This window comes from Humulus lupulus, chromosome 5, assembly GCF_963169125.1.
Source record: "Humulus lupulus chromosome 5, drHumLupu1.1, whole genome shotgun sequence".
NCBI classification, from domain to species: Eukaryota; Viridiplantae; Streptophyta; class Magnoliopsida; order Rosales; family Cannabaceae; genus Humulus; species Humulus lupulus.
This window is the reverse complement of record NC_084797.1, coordinates 51,867,089-51,883,618: the sequence shown is the minus strand read 5'-3', so window position 1 is coordinate 51,883,618 and position 16,530 is coordinate 51,867,089. Positions and strand designations below refer to the sequence as shown.

Below are 16,530 nucleotides of genomic sequence, written 5' to 3'. Positions count from 1 at the left end.
AACATTCAATTTCATACAAGAATGAGTTGATTCAGATGCACAAGGACTAGTCACTTTTTCTCAAAGAAACTTTGACAATTTTATTTTTAACTCACGGTAAAAGACAGATTGACATTTGTATCCACTACATATGGCATCTTTACTCTCTCTTTTTTTCAAAAAGAGAAGTATAACTATCACCGACATTTTGTTTTAGCAATTTTATAATAATATCATTTTTATTTAAGTCAACTAGTACATATAATTGTCCAAGACGACATATTAAAGAAAGAAAAATCAGTGTTATCCTATAATCATAATAGGTTATGTGGATATGGACTAACAGAATAGAAATAAAAAAATTAAATCCAGAAACTCCTAAAAGAGTAAATGTGTAGCTATATCACTAAGGTAAGCACATTAGTTTTCAGAAAGATTTCCTAGGCAAGCAACTTAAAACTGAATAGTTAAGAAAAGGTTAATCTCAAAAGGCATTATTCATTTGTCAATCATGTGCAGCTAGTAACAAAGGTGGATTCTTTTGTTAGCATAAAAGTTCGCATTACAACTAGTGTGCAGTAGGACTAGTAAATAACCATTGAGAAGAGAGTTTAAAGCCATAGACATTCTTTAACTGTAACGAACGCCCTAGACTAATACTTACAAAACATTCGCATAACATAGTTTATAAAAGAATACCATTCATTATCAAAGTCTCAGGGGGACTTGTTTAAAACCATGCAAGTTGGCGCCATAAGTTTTAAAATAAAACATAGATTTTTATGCAAAGTTCAAAGAAACCAAAAATTAAATAACTGAGTTCCACTGATAATTTAGGAAAGTCTCTTAAAAACAAAACATAATTTAAATGGCGTTCTACGTTGATCGTTTTTCCGTCCATAGGATTACCCCACGCCATACACCCCATGATGATAGAACTCCTCACGTCACCACGCGTGCCATAAAGAAATCATATTTGCTACGTGGAAGGAAAGTAAGGGGGTGAGCTAAAAGCCCAGTAAGGAAGTACAAACAAATAAACAAGTAAGAATACAACAAAAACAAACACTAACGTTCATCTAAAACATCATGGTATAACATAACATAATCGTAACATATCATCATATCATAACATAATCGTAACAAATCATCATATCAGAAACATACATCATACATGATGAGCATGGATCGCTAGTTGTCCATGTCACCCTATGAGGTAAACAGGAGATCACCGGTCCTTGAATAACCTCGGCGCGTCCGCCCTAGGAGTTACGTCTCAATGTCCTTAGTAACTCGTTCGATGTATCTGACATCGTAATCTGTTTGATGTATCTAACATCGTAATTTGTTTGATGTATCTAACATCGTAACTGGTTTGATGTATCTAACATCCATACACATATCACATTCAACATATCATCACGTTATGGCATTCATAATTCATAACAATTCATTCATACGACAGTCTTACCATTCATAGCATAAAATCATAGAATCTATTTAATTTCGTTACCTCAGGTCCAAGCTAAGAAATTTCACAATCTTTCAACGAGCCTATATCATAATCAAAATAACATTTCTTAGGTTCATAAAATTACTATTTTGCCCTTCCATACAACTCATGTGTGCATGGGCCATGCACACATGATAACAGTTACACAAAACATGCAATTATTCTTAACTTCTCATAAAGCCATAAAAGAATAATGCTCGTTTTACCCATTTTACATGCATGATCGTTTTATAAAAACCACATAGTTGAATAATAAACATAATTTTGGACGTAAAAGTGTAGTTGCATGTAACATGCATACGTGGGAACATTGCGTAATAGAGGCGTTTTCAAAAACGATAATTCTACATTTCTTACTTTTATTATTTTAAAATCAATAGACATATAACATGCTTTATTTTTCTTAAAATTTCTAAGTGGATTAAATTTCTCAAAACATTATTTTATTTTAGCTCAAAAATAAAATATGTGACAATTTTATTCATTAATCTCAAATTACAAAGAATTAACCAAAAAGCTTGGATTTAATTAAAATGCCTATTTTTAATATGTTTCTTTAGAAAAATAAATTTTATCATTGTGTTACATAAATGAGGTGAGAAAAATATATTTTTAAGTGTGGAAAATATATTTTTATTTAAATTATTTAAGACTTAGTTTTATGTAACAAAAATCCATATGTGACATTAAATAACAATTTTTAACACTTTTTAAAACAAACTTTCAACCACAATTTATTTTCTTCAAAAATCACAAATAAATAGAATCTAAATATTTTTCTCAATCAAAACAAAGGAAAAATCATAACTTAACAAAATATGCATTCATACCATTAAAAATACCATAACTTAGGAAAAATAATTTATTCCAAAAACTCATCAAATTCATTTTAGTGAAACTCACTTCATATTTTCTTACAAAAATTCCAGCAACTATTTTTATCATTAAAAATCACCATATTCAATTTAAAAGCTCATATTTTCTAAAAAATCAATAAAAATTCTGTAGGTAATTATTTGAGTAAAATATCATTTTAATGAGACTTAAAATCCCCTTTTTAATTCCATAAAATTTACATAACATCAAGGACATTACTTATGCATGCAAATCATTTTTAAATCAAACTTTTACCCAATTATTTGCAAAAATCAGCAAGCTTAATTTCTCATGAAACTCATCTTTTAACCCAAAAATTTCACATAAAATCATACATGTCCAAAATCTCATCATACTCTTATTATATACATGATTCTAATATTACTAACATATCCACATGAAGTCTTATAAAACCAATTTTCTATTCCATTGAATCTACACATGAAATCCAACAACAATAACCATGGCAATAGCATACATAAATTCATAACACCATATCTCATGAACATGCCTTTACAAAAACCCTAACATAATTCTTATCATATTTCTAAAATCATCATTTACCATTTACATAAATCAAAGATTAAAAAGATAACCATAGCAACATAAACATAACATATCTCCTCATTATAAACCCTCCATTCCCTCAATCATACCCATGAACCCTTTTTAAACAAATCATATTCTCAAAATATACAAATCATAATCATCAATCCTACAATAATCAACCATTAACATCACCATCAAAAACCTCAAAGACAAACCCATCAAAACCAATATATAGGCTAAGAAAGACCATTACCTCTCTTGATTGTAAAATCAAGAACACAATAAGATCAACACCCAAACTTCACACCCTTGTTCAAGCCTAGGGTTTTTTATTTGAAAACCACCATGAGGAGGAGAAAGAACCCAAACACACACAACAAATAAACAAGTCAATAACATATAATCAATAAAAAGAGATTAGACAAACAAGAAAAACAAGAGAACATACTCTAAGATGGGTTCCTCTTCACCTTCTTCTTCTTTCTTTCTTTCTTCTTCTCCCTCTCTCTCTACACGCCACTCTCTCTCTCTCTCTCTCTCTCTAATTTCGGTAGCCACAAGAGCAAATGGCTCTTCCCCTCTTTCCTTTCCCCTTTATCCTTATTCTCTCATAATGGCTTAATAAAAAGAAAAGGTAAGTTTCCTATTCTCTCCATATTTTCTCTTAATTTTTGTATAATTGTTTTTATCTTTAAATGGCAAGGAATAAAAAGATGATCACATCCTTACCTAAAATAACGATGGTCTTCTAATTTTAATTTAATTTAATCAAGAAAATAAATGGAATAAACCATTCTTTTCCCACTACACATACTCGTCCACACTACATGCCATTTCCTTTATTTTTATTTTATTTTTCTTTAATTCCCTACTTATTAAAATAAACTACCCAAAAATATCATAAATGGCAATTATAAAATGTGTAGAAAATCCACACATGTGCACCTTATTACCATGTACTAGCACACACTAAAACACTAGAGTGCATCACAATCTACCATGCACCTTAGTGCATTCAATCATAACTCACATAATTACCTCAATTGTCACATTTATTTAAAATGTAACACTAATAGTAAAATAACACATGTTACACACTATTCACTTATTAAATTAGTTAACCAAACAAACAATTAACAAATTTAAATTCAAAAGATTATACCAAACAATTCTAACAATTAAATAAAATAATAAACAATCAACTAAATAAAATAACAACACTTAAATAAAACAATTCATCACACTTAACATTTAAATAAAATAAATCACAAAAATTTAAATAATCTAAAAATTTTTTTTTGGTGCACTACATTAACCTACCCTCATTTCAGCAGGCATGAACATATAACGAAGAACAACAGTAGCTGGAATAGACAACTTTGCATCATCACGACCACCTGTCATACAGATGATGGTTTAATGGTTGATGAAACAAAGAAAGAATATAAAATAGTTTATAAAAAGACTACTTCCAAGTATATATCATGATCAACTTAAAAGACGATAATGTTTCACTAAAATTCAGGGAAGTCCAAAAGGCAACTCAAATTGAAGCAATTCAGCACTTATGAAAGAGAAATTAACTTGCAAGCCAATATGCACAATGATCTAAAGCACTAAAATTTGACTCTAAACCAATATTTACCAACACTCGAATTTTTTCAACAGTATCGTATCAATATTAAGAAAGGAAACAGAGTGAGAACGTAAACAACATGCAATATAAGGTCACTAAACTATTAAATAGAGAATTTAAGAGTACCATAAAAAGCTTGCCCCATCAAAGCATCTTATCTTCCACCTTCTTAAGTTTCTTTTTATTCTTGTTGTCAACTTTCTTGGAAATAAATGTATTCCCTGTGTTAAGAAAAAAATGAGATTACATTAATGAGTCACTGAAAGCCCCATAAGGACAACAAAACTAGTCATTTAAAGACATCTCAAGCAACAAAGTTCCTTTCTAAAACACTATGTTTGGTGTACAATGATGCATTATCATCGAATATAAAATATGGAAAATGAAGCATCTTCAAAGATTAACGAAAGAGCTAGTCCTGGTCCCAAAAATCTATCAGCAACTGTAAATTCCATCAGAAAATAAAACCAAGCAAAATCTGATAGTTACACAATGCACCCATCAGAAATTGATCACAAATTTTAAAGAAATAAAAACTAATAATGAGATAAGCACAAATCCAAACGCTTGAAGAAAGCCTAAAGGATTGACATGGTCAAAATATGGTTATATAATGTAAGCAGAATCCACAGACGGCATTATAATGAATGTATGTCTTAAGCATGGAAATATATACATTTGTACAAGTACATAAAATATAATACAGTCTCATAGCATGCTAATCATGCACAGTACACTATAGTATCACTAATCATGCTAATCAGAATGTACTGCCATTTCTAACTTCCTACAGCTTTAAACAAACATCACAACTAAAAGACTTTCAGTTGACAAACTAAAAATAACTAGGAAGCAGCCAAAATAACAAAAATATCATGGTATTCTTAGATTTGTAAAGTCTCTTAAAAAAAATAAAAAAGAAATAAACTTTAAACAACTGGATGTGTATTCTTGCTTGGAAAATGTGAAAAAAAAATCTTAAATACTTAATGAATGCCCCATATTTTTATGCCTAAAATACCAACATAAAATCAAGTATCTCACTCTCATAAAATGCCACCTGCGAACAAGTAGCAACAAACAAAGAGTAATATGTCACAAAACACCCAAACAAAATAAAAGAAAATGGAAAGAACATACCAAACTCAGTGAATATTTTCTTTGGCAGATGAAGGAACTCCCAACAATGTTGCTTAACTTCTCAAAAATCATTACGAGAAGAGACCTTGGAGGAATTAGTTAAGAAAAATAAATCCAGGAGAAAGGCTCATTATACCATTTGAAATAGAGATCTGAGAGAGAAACGAAATAGAGATGGAGTTAAATCTTCTTATTTGGCTAAAATGAAATTACAACGAAAAAGACAGTGATGTAGAACTTTTAATGACATGAGAAAGAATAAAATTTGAATTTATTTGAACATAAAACAAATTGGAAATTAATTGTTCCATACAAATTATAGAAGGATGAGAGTAAATAAACACTTACAATAATGCCCAATAATAGATCCCAACATCAAAAAATAAGGAAAAAATAAAAAGAAATCAGAAATTAAGAAGGAAAACTAATGACTAGAACTTATAAAATAGATTTTTTCAAGGAAATCATTTGAACATATAAAAAGCCCAATCAACTAAAATCTCACAAATCAAACTAGTACTACATACTATGTTATAAGTTTATAGAATCACCAGCTGCCACAAATCTAAAGCTAGTGAGCACCATGACGTGAGGTGGATATCATTTAATGAACCAAAATATAATGACCAAAAAACAAAAAATATAATATTGTCTCTGTATAGAACAACCCACTCATGAATGAGGGGTTTTGGAAGAGAAAATTGAAAGAAAAAAAAAATGCTTAGCTTACCTTCTAAAATTTTATCCTTTTTAGCCCTTAATATTTTTCTCTGCAAATCTCTTGCTCAGTCATCTTTACATATATCATTCAAAGCTTTAAAGTAGTACAAATCTACATAGAGAAGATAGGGAAGGTTAATTTTTAAAATTAGGGGAGAGAAGAAAACAAAGGTTGTGATGGAGATGGAGGTGGAGTTGTACGATGGAGGCTAATTATCAAAGTGACTTGGGTGGAGAGAAAAGAATGAGGTGAAAGAAAGAAAAATTGGATTCGGGCAAAAAGTATAGCACATTTTTTCATTTTCTGCTTAAAATTTTTTGTCCCGCCTATAATTTTCAGAAATATAATTTTACCTCTTTTTAATCTTACTTATTATAATACTTTTTGAGAAAGCTAATATTCATTTGTTGTGGAAAGAGAGATTTGTTGTAGTCGAGGCGAGTTTATTAAGAAAAAAAGTCAATTTCATTAGAACGGAAAAGCTAAGTTTACTGAGCAAGTGATACTAGTACATACCTGCTGTGTCTTTGAACTGCATTCAATATAAGCAGGTGCTCCAATAATCTTTCGTAGTTCCTCCCCCTAAATGTGATACAAAGGTCAATGTAAAGAAGGTAAAAAAAGAAGTGAAATTATGTAATCCATTAGAGCATGTAAGGAGTGAATTTTCACCTGAGCTGTAGTAATTGGCACGACACCAGGATGGTCTATAAAGAACTGCTTATCATCTCAAAGATCTAGCTCGTCAAAATCAAAAGGAAAGGGAAAAAATGAAAAAAGTTTCATTCTTGTTCATGCTATTATCAGAAGTTCCATCAACTAAACAATATGGTACTTAATAAACAAGAATAATTGGGACACTGGGTGCATAATGCTTCAATTCTGGAATCCACTGGAGAAGAAACATAAAAAATGTGATGGGAGACATCAGGGCATTAATGGGATTACCAACTCCAAATGAATGTTATAATAAATTGTAACTGCCCATACAAAAACAAAGCCTAACCTTCTTGGAAACATTTTCATAGCTAGCAGCTTTGCTAATGAGAGAGAATGTCAGTATAAAAACATTTGCCCCACGATAACTCAAGGGTCTTAACTTGTTATAGTCCTCCTGTCCTGTTCCACAGAAACAAATTCAGACCCAGAAAAGAAAATCTGTATAACACAACTGTTTAAATTAAATTTTAATCAGGCATAGTTACCGGCTGTATCCCATAATCCCAAGTTAACAGTGCTTACATTCACAACAACATTTGCACTGAAATTGTCGAAAACAGTTGGCACGTAATCCTGTTTTCCACCAAAGAACAAAATGAATATGATTTCAATTGTAGAACAAACCCGGAATTCGTCTTCCAGAACTTACAAATCAAAAAGGAAACCACCCTAATTTTTTTGGAAATTTAAGAGTAGGGGATTCAAAACCCATAATCTTACCAACTAGCGGCACATTAATACAATTAAAAATAGTCTCAAAGGTTACAAAACCACAATCTAAATTTCGGTCATTGGACAAAATGATATGCAATCGCATATCAGATAATCTTTCCAAAGAAAGAGTAAACAACTAAAACCAAACAATTTTAGAAAGGGGACCTGTAGTGCACCAATTTTTTTTTTTTTAGATTATTTAAATTTTGTGAATTATTTTTATTTAAATGTTAACTGTGATGAATTGTTTTATTTAAATGTTGTTTATTTTATTTAGTTGTTGTTTGTCTTATTTGATTGTTTATTATTTTATTTAATTGTTAGAATTGTTTTGTATAATCTTTTGAATTTAAATTTGTTAATTGTTTGTTTGGTTAATTAATTTAATAAGTGAATAATTGTGTAACATGTTTATTTTACTATTGGCGTTACATTTTAAATAAGTGTGACAATTGAGGTAATTATGTGAGTTATGGTTGAATGCACTAAGGTGCATGGTAGATAGTGATGCACCCTAGTGTTTTAGTGTGTGCTAGTATATGGTAATAGGGTGCACATGTGTAGATTTTCTACACACTCTTTCCTTTATTGGATTTATTTTAGTTAATAAAAAAAAAAAGAAAAAAAAAAAAAGAAAAGGGAAAGGAAGGTGCTTGGACGTGTAGTGTGTAGTGGGAAAGGGATTGATTTTTCCACTTATTTTTCTAAGGCAATAAAATCAAATATTGGAAGAAACTATCTATTTTAGGATAGGATGTGATCACCCTTTATTCCTTATATCTATTATCATAAAGGAAAATAATAAGAAAATTAAGAGGAAATAAAATAGAAATAGGAAACTTACCATTTTGTGTTGGTGAGGCTTTATTGAGAGAATTGAATAAAGGGGAAAGGAAAGGAAGAGGAGAGCATTTCTTGTGGCTGCCGTGACTCAGAGAGAGAGAGAGAGAGAGAGAGAGAGAGAGAGAGAGAGAGAGGGTGGCGTGTAGAGAGAGAAGGAGAAGAAGAAAGAAAGAAAGAAAGAAGAAGAAGGAGAAGAGGAACCAAGTTTAGAGTATGTTTTCTTGTATTTTTTGTTTGTCCAATCTCTTTTTCTTGATTATATGATTTTGACTTGTTTATTTGTTGTGTGTGATTGGATTTCTTTCTCCTCCTCATGGTGGATTTCAACAAAAAAAAAAAAAAAACCCTAGGCTTGAACAAGGGGTGTGAAGTTTGGGTGTTGATCATATTGTATTCTTGATTTTACAATCAAGAGAGGTAATGGTTTTTCTTAGCCTATATATTTGTTTGATGGGTTTATCTTTGAGGTTGTTGATGGTGATGCTAATGGTTTGATTATTGTAGGATTGATGATTATGATCTGTATTTTTAAGAGAATATGTTTCGTTTTAAAAGGGCTCATGGGTATGATTGAGAAAATGGATTTGATAGGGTTTATATGAGGTTATATTTTATGTTTATATTGCTATGGTTATTTTTTTTTAAATCTTTGATTTATGTAAAATGGCAAATGATGATTTTAGAAATATGATAATATGTATGTGATTTTTGTACTAATGAATCTTGATATGCATAAAAGGAGGAATGATAGAAATATGCTAGGGTTATTATAAAGGCATGTATATGAAATGTGATATTTATGAATTAATGTATGTTATTGCTATTGTTATTGTTGTTGGATTTCATGTGTAGATTTAATGGAATAGAAAAAAATGGGTTTTATAAGATTTCATGTGAATATGTTAGTAATATTCTTAGAATTATGTATATAATAAGAGTATGATGAGATTTTGGACATGTATGATTTTATGTGAATTTTTTTGGATAAAAGATGAATTTCATGAGAAATTAAGCTTGCTGATTTTTGTAAATAATTGGATAAAAGTTTGATAAAAAAATTATTTGCATGCATAAGTAATGTCCTTGATGTTATGTTAATTTTATGAAATTAAAAAGGGTATTTTAAGTCCCATTAAAATGATATTTTACTCAAATAAATACCTACAGAATTTTTATTGTATAATTAGAAAAATATGAGATTTTGATTTGAATATGGTGATTTTTAAAGATAAAAATGGTTGCTGAAATTTTTGTAAGAAAATATGAAGTGTGTTTCACTAAAATAAATTTGATGAGTTTTTGAAACAAAATTATTATCCTAAGTTATGGTAATATTGAAAAATGGTATTTTAAAATGGTATGAATGCATATTTTGATAAGTTATGATTTTTCTTTATTTTGATTGAGAAAAATATTTAGATTCTATTTATTGTGATTTTTAAAGAAATTAAATAGTGGCTGAAAGTTTGGTTTAAAAAATTTAAAAATGATTATTTAATTGTCACATATGGATTTATGTTACATAAAACTAAGTCTTAAATAATTTAAATAAAAATATATTTTTCCCACACTTAAAAATTTATTTTTCTCACATCATTTATGTAACACAATTAACCAATGTTAAAATTTGCTTTTCTAAAGAAACATATTATAAATAAGTATTTTAATTAATTCCAAGTTTTTGGGTTAATTCTTTGTAATTTGAGATTAATGAATGAAATTGTCACATATTTTATTTTTTATAAGCTAAATCAAATTATTTTATAAAATAAAATAATGTTTTGAGGAATTTAATCAACTTAGAAATTTTAAGAAAAATAAAGCATGTTATATGTCTATTAATTTTAAAACAATAAAAGTAAGAAATGTAGAATTATCGTTTTTAAAACGTCTCTATTACGCAATGTTTTCACGTATGCATGTTACATGCAAATCCACTTTTACGTCGAAAATTATGTTTATTATTCAACTATGTGGTTTTTATAAAAAGATCATGCATGTAAAATAGGTAAAATGAGCATTATTCTTTTATAGCTTTATGTGTAGTTAAAAATAATTGTGTGTTATGTGTAACTGTTATTATGTGTGCATGGCCTATGCACACATGAGTTTTATGGATGGGAAAAATAGTAATTTTATGAACCTAAGAAATGTTGTTTTGATTATGATATAGGCTCGTTGAAAGATTGTGAAAATTTCTTAGCTTGGACCTGAGGTAAGGAAGTTAGATAGATTCTATGATTTTATGCTATGAATGGTAAGACTGTTGTATGAATGAATTGTTATGAAATATGAATGCCATAATGTGATGATATGTTGAATATGATATGTGTATGGATGTTAGATACATCAAACAAGTTACGATGTTAGAAACATCAAACAAGTTACGATGCTAGATACATCGAACGAGTTACTATAGCAAGACGTAACTCCTAGGACGGACGCGCCGAGGTTATTCAAGGACCAGAGACTCCTGTTTATCTCATAGGGTGACATGGACAACTAGCGAGCCATGCTCATCATGTATGTTGTATGATTGTGATATGATGACATGTTACGATTATGTTATGATATTCAAATGATGATATGTTACGATTACGTTATGATATGCAATGATGATATGTTACGATTATGTTATGATATGCCATGATGTTTTAGATGAACGTTAGTGTTTGTATTGTTGTATTCTTACTTGCTTATTGTTTGTACTTCCTTACTGGGCTTTTAGCTCACCCCCCTTACTTTCCTTCCAGGTAGTAAATAGGATTTCTTATGGCACGCGTGGTGACGTGAGGAGTTCTATCATCGTGGGGTGTATGGCGTGGGGTAATCCTATGGACGGAAAAAAGATCATCGTAGAACGCCATTTAAATTATGTTTTGTTTTAAGAGACTTTCCTAAATTATCAGTGGGACTCAATTATTTAATATTTGTTTCTTTTGAACTTTGCATAAACATCTATGTTTTCTTTTAAAACAATTGGCACCAACTTGCATGGTTTTAAGCAAGTCCCCGCTGAGACTTTGATAATGAGTGGTATTCTTTTATAAACTATGTTATGCGAATGTTTTATAAGTATTAGTTTAGGGCATTCTTTACAGGACCAAAAACACATTCGAAGCTTTAGTTTATTTCTTGCAATTAAGGAAAGAAATTTAAACAGCCAAAAAAAGAAAGAAAAAAAAGAAAATCCACGAAAGAATAAAGAAAACGATTAAAAGGGGTTGAATTTTCTCGAGCATTCTTTCCCATTACAATTCAAACCGAAGAAAAAAAACTCAAACATGAGTAGAACAGCAAGCGAAGAAGGAAACCGAAGAACGAAAACAAAAGGCATACCCAAAATATAGGCCTTTACTCAAATTCACAATGCACAAACTAAGCCTAAAGAAAACCCTAAACATTGTGTCGATTCCCAAATCAATTTCTGAGTATGAAAAATTGAACAACTGTGAGAATAGAAATTTTAAATTAAGATGAGAAACGGAATTGAAACGAACCAGATGCAGTAGCCATGGTTTCTTTTCTCAAAAAAGTATCGAGCTTGAAGGTAGCTAAGAATTCAGGTTGATGATTTATGAGCTTTTACAATGAAAGATGTTGGTGCGTAAAATATGGGACAAACGAAGGCGTCGTCGAGTTCAGAGTGAAAATGAGAGTCAAAGAAGCCGATGAGACGAAGCCACAGAGATTGAGCCGAAGATAAGTCGCGTCTCTGCCGCCGCCGACGAACCAGAACTCCTATATCGCCTTCGAATGTGGTGTAGCCTTCTCATTTTTCTTTGAATGAAATGGGATTTGTCTTTCGTGAAGGGGAGTGAGAGACAGAGAGAGATAGGTCTCAGAGAAAGATGAAGTATGTAGAGAAAATGAAATAAAATGATAAATAAATATTTTATATACTTGGCGGAAAAATAAATGAAAAAGTAAACATATATGGCGCCTAAAATTTTAGTGAACCCGCCTTATAATTTTAACACATGTAGCATAATACTTTTTCATTATTGTTATAATTTAATGTTGTAGTAGTCCTATTTTGTTGTAGTGTAATTTTGTGAAAAATATTGTTGAAAAATATATAAAAATATCTCAAACTATAATTTAAACAAATAAATGTATTTGGATTGGTGGTGAGTCCATTGATTGTCAAGGAAGAGTTGTGGGATTCAATTCCCCATCCTCACATTTTTTGTCAATAATAAAATGGGCCTAAAAGTAGGCCCGAATTTGTGCCCAAATAAGGAAAGTGAGAAGACCCGAACAAGGAAAGTGGGCCAGCCCGATTTGGGCCCGAAACGACATGAAGCACGACACGATATGGGCCTGTTGGGCTTACTCTTTCAAATATGGGTTGGCCTGACACAAATTTGACTACAGGCTCGGGCTGAATTATTCAGAGGCATGAAAATGTGGGTCGGGCCGTCTCACATTTACAACTCTACCAGGTACTGCTCTCCATCGTCCTCCTATTGCATCTAATGTCCATTCAATCCAAACTCGAGCCAAAAGTGGTGTCTATAAACCTAAACTGTATGTTGATACTATTGAACCTGACTTGAATGAACCTACTAGATACAAATAGGTTGCTTGTCTTCCTCATTGGCAGCAAACCATGGAACTAGAGTACCAAGAACTTTTGAAGAATCAAACATGGACTTTAGTTCCCAAACTCATGATCATGCCATTGTTGGTTGCCGCTGGGTTTATAAAGTCAAACTAAAGCAAGATGGAACTGTTGACCGGTATAAAGAACGCTTGGTGGCCAAAGGCTATCACCAAACTCATGGCCTCGACTACTTTGAAACATTCAGTCTTGTTGTTAAACTGATACTATTTCACTACACCAAATACTTATTTCCATAACACATGAATATAATACTAATAAAAAAGTATTATGCTAGAGTACTATAATGGCGCCACTTTATGAAAAAAGGGTGGTAATAATACACCATCCTGCGCCACTTAGCATTTTTTTTCATTTATGAGACCTGAAAATTTGTGAGACTGAGAGACCTAATTCCTTCAACATTTCAGAGCTCTCCTTCAACAGACCCATTTCCTCAACATTTCTAAGACGTATCCTTCAACATTTCTGAGACCCATCCTTTCCTTCAACATTTATGAGACCCATTTATTTTCCCCATTTCTTCGGCTTGGTACTACATCCGAACTCCTCACTCTCTCTCTCTCTCGTCTTTCTCTATCTCTCTGTCAACCATCCTTTCCCAGTCGTTGGGCTTGTCGCATGCTACTTTCCTTCAGCCATGAAGGGTTGAGAGTAATCAGTTTTACAATCATAAAAAACTTGAAAAGCCTAGACTTCAAGATTTATCAGTGATAAAACACATAAATATTCACTGAATGCCATGGTTTAACGGTGAAAGTTGCTATTCTTCTTTATTGATTATTTAGGTTTTGTTTGTATTTATGCATTTTGGTGCATTGAATTCACGTTTTAAGATTTCTATGATATTTACCCTCTTGTGCATATACAGTGCACACACTCTTCCATTGTCTTCCAGTGTCGAAGAAACCATCCTTCTCTCAGAAATTGTGGAGTCTCTTCTGTAGAGGTAACTGTTATATCTTTTTGTATTTTGATTTTGTTCTGTTGATGTACTCTAATAGTTAAATGTTAGAGTTTTTAAATTTGTTTTCCAGATTAACATTTTAGGATTTTTTACATGCTTACCAAATGTTTGTAGATAGTCCCCTGAGGTTGGCTTTATGGAACCCTTCAATTTTTTTATTTAATTTTATTTAGAGTTTCCTATTATCTAGACCACTAATAAAACTTATTCAATTAGACACTAGTTGATTTTTTTTTTTTTGCATGTGTGTACGAAGGCTTGCCTGCTATGTGGCCATCTGGGTACGGTGGTAAGCATGGATTGTACATAAGACAAATGGGCTCATACAATTACATTGTGTCTGAGATTAAAATCTAAGCATTTTGGTGCACAAAAGAATCATCTTATACAGTTTTCTTACTCTAAAAAGATATATCAATATATCATTATGTTTCATGAAGCATCATCATATAATTTCACATGAGACCAACTTTTGTGAAAATAAAAGTGGTGTAATATATATACATACACTTACAATCATTCACTAATATATATATATATATATAAATCTATTCATGCATATGCTAAGAGTACAACAGCATAGTGTTATAAAAATATTTTATACTCTTTCATATGTTTACTATTTGTACTTCATTTATGATAACTAGAAGAATAAGGGTGGGCATAGATGGATCCTGTATTGGTTTTAGAGGACCAAGGGGGCCAATTTTTGTCACCTTTGTTTATGAGGAGGAGGTATTTTATTAGTTTTCTTAAAGGTTTACTTAGTTTAGAATACTGTGTAAGGTACAGAAATGCAAAATGATAATATATTTATAGCCATGATAATGACAATTGTAAGACAAAGTAAAGTTAAAATAATTATGATCTCATACTTTGAAATATGGCTTACTTTTCTTTTCTATTATTTCCTTCTTCTTCAATAATCAGTTATCATGCTATGGATTTCATTTTTTTTAAAAATTAATTGTTTTTAGGGAACTACATAGATATAGAGAGTACTTCAACTTAATTAAAAATTGGTTCCAATTCCAAATAATATTTTTTACCTTTGAAGAGCATTAAAGCTGAAGCCAAAGAAGCATGAGATTGAGAATTTGTGGGACTACATTCTACATATCATATATACAAATTTAAGCTCAGACCAATGTTACTAGATCACTCTTCCTTTCAGCATGTTGTGTCCATTTATATATATATATATATATATATAGTCTCTTAAGTGTTTTGACTTGTAGAGCCTTCAATCCAACTGCTTACTTCTTACAACAATGTAGAGGAAGCCCATTAGCTTAATTGCTCATTAAATATTATGAATAGTATTACTTCTGTATTGGTATACGTATATATATGCCTATATATCTCTTATGGTGTGCTTTTCTAGTTTCACAATCTCTTATTAGCATAAAATAGGTGAATTATTTGATTGTTTATAAATGATTATTTTATTTTATATTTTTGTTAAAATATGAAATACGTGTATGGGAAACATAGTCCTGCAACTTGAATTAGATAGACCAATCATAGGATGGGATTAAAAAAATAGTTTCTTAATTGTATTAGTGAATGTTTAATATCAATATATTATTTTTATATATGAATAGACAATCTTATAGCTGGAATTTTGAAGCAGACCTTTCAGAATGATTGACTACGTGACATGTATCTTGGTCGTTCTCTAAAGTTCTTGCATTACTTCCTAACTGGGTCATGAATCTTGTTGCTTGACTTTTTGGTTCTAGCTTAGCTAGTACCATGTTTGTTATTAAATTGTTGGTGGTTTCTAAAATCATTTGCTTCTAAAAGAACCAAAGTTTTAATATCTTTGAGAGATGACATATCTTAAGAATTTGACACTGTTTCATGACTACTAAAGATGAATAATTTCTTTTCTTCTTTAGATGATAGAGCGTGCCACCATTGCTTCTTCTAGAGTTGACTCTAAGGCAACTTATTAATTGATTTTATTTGACAGTCCACTTTTATATTCTTAAAAATATTGCATTTGTGAATTTATAGTTGATTTATATATGGGGTTTTAATTTTATTTCCTGTGGATTTATTGAATGGGGAAAGGTGGTGGTTTATGTGTTGAATGAATGCATAAGGTGTTTAAATAGGCACGCATGGGGTTGTTTAATTTTTTTTATAATGTATTAAAGGTGATAATTGACCTTTGATCATATTGATGAGAATGATTTATTGCAGCAGGCCCTTGAAATGTCAATGGATGATCTTGCATGTGGCC

The 16,530-nt window shown here is 30.7% G+C and overlaps 1 pseudogene; it reads right to left on the bottom strand.

The window, feature by feature from the left end:
* Positions 1-5,565: 5,565 nt before the first annotated feature.
* The window catches only part of LOC133779136 (rac-like GTP-binding protein RHO1), a 16,040-nt pseudogene continuing 5,075 nt past the window's right edge, over positions 5,566-16,530 (bottom strand).